Raw genomic sequence first — 6,345 nt, forward strand, 5'->3', positions numbered from 1 at the left:
AGCGAATTATTATAAGCAAATTCGGTCATTGACAGTACAGAAAGCCAATCGTCCTGGCGCTGAAAGATAAGACATCTTATATACTGTTACATAGTGGCATTCAGACGTTCGGTCTGCCCATCCGTCTGAGGATGGTAGGCACTCGAAAACCGAGCTTCAATACCTAAAGCAGCTGACAAGGCTCTCAAAAAGCATGAAGTAAACTGAGGACCGCGGTCGGAGATGATCATAGAAGGAAGACCAAACAACCTAAAAACGTTCCGCAGAAAGAGATCCGCCAGTTTAGGAGCAGTAGGGATCCCCTGACAAGGAACAAACAGTGCCATTTTATTAAAATAGTCGATGACCACCCAAATAGTGTCAAAACCTTCCACCACAGGTAGTTCCACAACGAAATCCATGGAAATGGAGGACCAAGGGCGATCTGGAAGAGGCATAGGTTGTAGCAAACCCACGCGTTTGCCATGTGATGTCTTACACTGAGCACAAACCGAACATGTATTTATGTAATCAGTGACATCCTGCAATAAAGATGGCCACCAACACCATCTTTTTAGTAGATCAACCGTCTTCCTAATACCTGGATGAGCAGCCAAAGACGAATCGTGACACCATTGTATAGCAGTACGTCGCGTCCCCGGTGTAGGCAGGAATATTTTACCCTGGTTATAGGGTAATGAATTTACGATCTCCAGTCTGTATTTGGCTACTTCTGGCGGATCGTTTCGAAGCCATTCCTGTATAAAGGACTTAAGTGACGGACGTAAGGAGCAACCACACACCACCTGAGTGGGTAACAAAGGTGCACCAGTGGCGTGAGAGGTTTTGGCGGGTCCATGTAGACGAGAGAGAGCATCCGCTTTAGAATTCTGAGAACCAGGACGATAGGAAATAGTGAAATCAAACATCGAAAAGAACTCATGCCAACGAGCATGCCGTGCAGTAGTGCACTTCATTGAGTGAAGAGCCAAGAGATTCCTATGATCCGTGAACACCTGGACAGGCACTCGAGAACCCAACAAATGATGCCTCCAAACCAAGAAGGCGTCCCTGATAGCCAACAATTTGCGCTCCGTGATAGTATAATTCCTTTCATAAGGCATTAACTTTCTCGAATGAAAGGCTACTGGATGTAAACCTGCATCATCTGGGCAATGTTGAGACAGGATAGCACCCAAGGCGACATCCGAAGCATCAGCCTCGACTATGAACGGTTGGGTTGAGTCCGGATGCTGGAGCACAGGTGCTGCGGTGAAGGCGGCCTTCAGGCAATCAAAAGCCTGTTGAGCCTCCCCATTCCAATGAAAGGATCTCTTAGAGCTAGTCAGAGCCGTAAGGGGACAAACAATGGCTGAAAAGTCTTGAACAAAACGTCTGTAAAAGTTCGCAAAGCCTAAAAAGGATTGTAACGCCTTCAGATTGTTGGGAACCGGCCAATCCAGAATGGCAGAGACCTTAGATCTGCTCATCTTAACCCCTTTGTTGGTGATGTTATAGCCAAGGAACTCAACCTCTTGTACGTGGAAGAGACACTTTTCCAGTTTAGCATACAGATGATTGTCCCGCAGACGTTGTAAGACTCTACTGACATGAACAACATGGGTTTCATGGTTGGGGGAGTAGATCAGGATGTCATCTAGAAAAACAATCAAATATTGATCCAACATGTCATGAAAGACTTCATTGATGAAGAACTGGAAAGTGGCCGGGGCGTTACTTAGACCAAAGGGCATTACAGTGTATTCATAGAGACCGTATTTTGTTTTAAAGGCGGTCTTCCATTCGTCCCCTTCTCGTATGCGTACCAGGTTGTACACCCCACGTAAGTCTAGCTTAGAAAAGACCTTGGCCGAGCCGAGCTAATCGAGCAAGACTGATATCCAGGGAATCGGGTATTGGTTCCTGACCGTAACAGCTTTCAAGGCCCGATAATCAATGCAAGGGCGAAGGTCTCCCTCCTTCTTCGGAACAAAAAACAGAGGAGAAGCTGCCGGAGAAGGCGAAGGCCGAATGAAGCCTGATTTTAAGGATTTGTCGATATATTCTTTAAGGATAACATCCTCCTTGGGTGTCAACGAATAAATCCGACCAGATGGTATCTTGGCCCCTGGAACCAATTCTATAGGACAATCAAAAGGCCTGTGGGGAGGAAGGATTTCTGCCCCACTTGCGTCAAAGACATCCAGATATTCTCGATACTCTGGGGGTAATTGAGTGTTAATAACAGCCCCTATCGTGGAGGCAGAATCCATGAGTGCATGGCTTGGGCTAGAGGTTTTCTGAACTGATGTCAAACAGAACTGGTCACAATGTTCTGAAAGGAAGCTCACTTCCCCTGACTGCCAGTCCACCACGGGGTTGTGTAGTTTCAACCAAGGAAGCCCCAGGATAACTTTAAGCTGTGGGGCGGCAATCAGATCAAAAGAGATTTCTTCAGTGTGCCCACATTCCGTCCTCATGACCAAAGTAGCAGTACGCTCAGTCACAGGACCAGAAACCAGGGATGAGCCATCGACCGCATTCACAACCTCGGGGCAGTCTTTGGAAACAATCTGTATACCCAGCTCTCGAGCATAAGCACCGTCAATATAGTTTTTTTTTTAAAACCTTTATTTTTGGTTTTTGTATTATTCTATAAAGACATAAGAACAAATACACACCCACATTAGGGTGGACTTAACTCTGCGCCGTGTCCCACCACCCATCCTCCCCCTCCCTCTCCCCCTCCACCCCCCAGCTCGGCCCATAGTTCAACTGTTTGTGCCGTCCTGATTCCAGGTCGATGTAGCATGGAAATGGTGCTGTTAGTTCTGTGCCTTCACTGTGACCTTTCTCCTGTGTCTGAGGCATCTGGTTGGCTGGTAGAATCCTCCTCTGATTCTTTTAGCAAGAATGTTATCAGCGGACCCCAGATGTCTGGAGGCCGGGCATGTGGGGGAAGTTGTTTGACAAAGGCCCTCATTACGACCCTGGCGGAAAGCGACTGACCGGAGCGCCACAGCGTAAATAGCGTTTCCGCCATTGCACGAAGGAGCAAAGTGCGGCCCATTCCGACCCATCGGGCACGAGCACCACGGCATGGCGGAAGTGCAAAGTCCGCGATGGCGGAAATGACCCCAAAACGGCCCACACCGCCGCCGTACGGCGCCCTAGGTGCAATACCGCCACCCCTCTTAGCGGTCACCGCAGTGTGCGCCTACCGGAAAGTACGGTGGCCGGAAACATACGGAAACGGAAGCTAAAACATGGGCCCGGAACGGGAAACATCCCGGCGTACACCTATAAATACACCAAAACCACACAACCACTAAAATCACTACCCCGAAACACACCCCAACCCGCCAACCACCCTAGCGAAACCAAGAATAATGGGAAAAGCAGCGAAGAAAGCGTGCGACTGCAAGCGGCAGGTCCACTTCTCCCGTGAGGAACTCACCGTGCTAACAGAGACCCTCCAGGAGAATGCTGCCGTCGTCTTCTCCACGCAAATGACCAGGACGGCACTTGCAAACAAGAAGGCCATATGGGCTCTGGTGGCACAGCGGGTAAGTGCGGTGGGGACCGCACCCCGCACCCCACAGCAATGCCGCAAGCGATGGGACGACCTGCGGATACGCGTCCGCAGCATACTCTCTGCCAACCGCAACATTGCCACAGCCACCGGGGGAGGTCCTGAATCACCCATCAAGTTGACCCCCTGGGAAGAAATCTGTGCCTCCACCATCGGAATGGAGAGCATAGAGGGAGTCGGAGGGATGGAGAAAGGAGTGCAGACATCCGAAGATTCAGGTAGGTGGCCCAGATAAAACAATGCCAAATCCACAAAGTCCATTCATGTGAAGTACCATGTGTCCCCATAGTGCAACAGAAACACATGTCCAGGAGAACGTCCACACACATCGGCCTGATAGCGCACGTTAAAACCCACAATAAATACATAATTAATTAAAAACCCCTAAAACACGCACTACACGTGCAGCAGGCACACCCTAACTGCAGGCTGCCAAACAACTGCACCCTCACTCCACACACAAATGAAACCACCCCCAAGACCCCGACCCAAATCACCCTCAGGCACCACCCCAATGCATGTGATACAATGCCATTCCAATTCCCACTGACCCATCAATAACCCTCGCCCTCCTTTACTCCACCACAGGGTCCGATCCAAACGACGAGCTACAGGACACCCCTACCAGCACACCTGCAAAGAGGGCCAAGACCAACGGCCAGAGACCCTCCACCTCAGCTGCACGCATCAAGACACGGCAGCAGCACAAATCAGGTGGCAGCACAGAGGAGGGAACATCAACAGGCACCCCAGCAGCCAGCATGCCCACAACACCACCACCACAGGTCCCCCCAACGGATGCCACAGAAGGCACTGCCTCTGGTGGCAGCAGCACCATAGGTGACACCCCATTGATGGCAGCATGCTCCGACACAGAAGACGGGGATGTCGAGGTCAGATCCATCCATGACCTGTCCCAATCCCCCTGTCTGTCCCCTCCCGTACAACATGAGGATACCACGCAGGGGCACCCACAAGACGACGACTGGCCATCCCCCACAAGCCCTGTGGCAAGGCAACATGAGGACAACAGCCCCTCTGTGACACCACCGCAAATGGCCATGGCCCAGCAGAGGCAACAGTCCCTCGACAAGTTAATCGTCCAACAGCAGCAAATGGCCACACTCCTCAAGGGCCATGCCGATGAATGTGGGGGCACCAAGGCAGACATAGAAACATCAACAGAGACACTTAGGGCAGAAATGGAGAGAGGTACAGAGACGCTAAGGGCACAAATTGAGAGTAGCACCGAGAGCCTGAGAGTCCAAATGGAGAGTAGCACCGAGAGCCTGAGAGTCCAAATGGAGAGTAGCACCGAGAGCCTGAGGGGGGAACTGCATGCGACGTCCAAAGACGTATGTGCCGAACTTGCCGCAGTGCGCCGTGTGCTCACTGAGCTCTCGCAAACCCTTAGGGACATGCATGGACGTGAGCAGGCAGACACATCATCCGTTGCAAGTTCCGTCCAGGGCAGCCCCCAACGTAGATCTGGAAGGAACCTGCGCTCCACAGGCAGGGGTGCCCCTGATACCCGCAGAGGGGGCATGCAATAGCGACAGCCCACTGACAATGAGCATCTTTGGACACTGGTGTTCGGGGGGGAGGTAGGAGGGTGGAGGGGGTGTGTTGGGCTCACTTGGGTGGCGGGTCGATAGGGTGTTCAACATGATATCACATATGCCATAAAAAGTGCACGATCAACCAATGAGAAGTGTGGACATTGATCTTTGTGTACTAGGCCATCATAGGCGTACAGTCCATATTGTGCATGTCCCAGACACACGCAGTGCCACGAGTCCCGTGTCCATGCATCAGCCACCAGGCGTGAGTGCTAGAAGCATACATCAATGAGATGCTGACGAATGTCACGGCCCTCCGGTGCCTCGCAGACTCCATGAGGTGCTGCCACATCCCCACCCTCATCATGACCATCTTCAGGTGCTTGCAGTACTGCGTCAGGGGGCATGGGCACATTTCTACGTACGCACATGTTGTGGAGCATGACACATGCCATCACCATCTTTGCAACCTTCTCATGGCGGTACAGGAGTGCCCCGCCAGACCTGCTGAGGCACCAGAAACGACCCTTCAGTAGGCCGAATGCCTGTTCAATGACTACACGGGTACGTGAGTGGGCATGGTTGTAGTCCTCCTCATGCTGGTCCCGTGGGTTCCGGACTGGTGTGAGGAGCCATCTCTTCAGTGGATATCCAGCATCACCTGTATGTGGACGAGAAACGTATGATGTGGAATGCCATTGATACGTACGCACACCCCCCCCCCCCTTCCTGGCAGGTCATTGACAATTCACATACCCCACATCATCATGCATGTAATGAGACTCACCGAGTAGCCAGGATCTGTTCCCTGCGTGTCGTTCCATGTAGCGTGGTATTGTCGAGTTCCTCAAGACCATAGAATCATGGGTTGATCCAGGGAATCGGGCACAACAATGTGTAATGATCCTGTTGGAGTCACACACCATCTGTACATTCAGGGAATGAAATTGTTTTCGGTTGCGGTACTGGGCCTCCATGGCATGTGGGACGACCAATTCAACATGGGTGCAGTCGATGGCACCAATGCAACCCGGTATGCCGGCAAGTGCATGGAATCCCACTTTTGTGTTGGTTATTTCCAGCTCCGAGCGTGGTAGAGAGATGTAGTCGTCTGCGTGCTTCAGGAGGGCATCGAGCACTAGCAATAGTGTCCGTGAGAACAGTGGCTGAGAAATGCCATGCAACTGTCCGACTGTGTGCTGGTAGGTGCCTGTG

The sequence above is a fragment of the Ambystoma mexicanum genome, chromosome 10 (assembly GCF_040938575.1).
Source record: "Ambystoma mexicanum isolate Mex_15411 chromosome 10, UKY_AmexF1_1, whole genome shotgun sequence".
Taxonomy (NCBI): Eukaryota; Metazoa; Chordata; class Amphibia; order Caudata; family Ambystomatidae; genus Ambystoma; species Ambystoma mexicanum.